We start from the raw sequence: 878 nt of genomic DNA, 5'->3' as shown, positions 1-878 counted from the left end.
TGTTATTCAGTCGGAATTGACATAGAGGGAGACACCCTCATTGATGAGGACAAGTCCATCACTAAGAAAAGGATGGAGCAAACAAGAGATCCCATTCATCATGAAATTCCTGAGATGCCTCAAGGGATGCACTTTCCTCCACAAAACTATTGGGAGCAAATCAACACCTCCCTAGGAGAATTGAGTTCCAACATGGAACAACTAAGGGTGGAGCACCAAGAACATTCCATTCTCCTCCATGAAATTAGAGAAGATCAAAGAATCATGAGAGAGGAGCAACAAAGGCAAGAAGAGACATTGAGGAGCTCAAGCACTCCATAAGATCTTCAAGAGGAAGAACAAGCCGCCATCACTAAGGTGGACCCGTTCTTTAATTTCCTTGTTCTTTATTTTCCTGTTTTTTGAATTTTTATGCTTATGTTCATCATCTATGTCTGTGTCCTGTGATCATTAGTGTCTTAGTGTCTATGCCTTAAAGTTATGAATTTCCTATAAATCCATCACCTTTCTTAAATGAAAAATGTTCTTAATTGGAAAAGAGAAGAATTGCATGAATTTTGAATTTTATAACAGATTAATTATTTTGATGTGGTGGCAATACTTTGACTTCTGAATGTATGCTTGAACAGTGCGTATGTCTTTTGAATTTGTTGTTCATGAATGTGGGCTCTTGAAAGAATGATAAAAAAGGAGACATGTTACTGAGGATCTGAAAAATCATAAAAATGATTCTTGAAGCAAGAAAAAGCATTGAATTAAAAAAAACCGAAAAAAGGGGAAAAGAAAAAGAAAAAAATAATAAAGTTGTGATCCAAGGCAAAAAGAGTGTGCTCAAGAACCCTGGACACCTCTAATTGGGGACTCTAGCAAAGCTGAGT

The sequence above is a fragment of the Arachis duranensis genome, chromosome 2 (genome assembly GCF_000817695.3).
Source record: "Arachis duranensis cultivar V14167 chromosome 2, aradu.V14167.gnm2.J7QH, whole genome shotgun sequence".
Lineage (NCBI taxonomy): Eukaryota > Viridiplantae > Streptophyta > Magnoliopsida > Fabales > Fabaceae > Arachis > Arachis duranensis.
The sequence above is the reverse complement of the archived record's forward strand: the minus strand, read 5'-3'. Positions refer to the sequence as shown.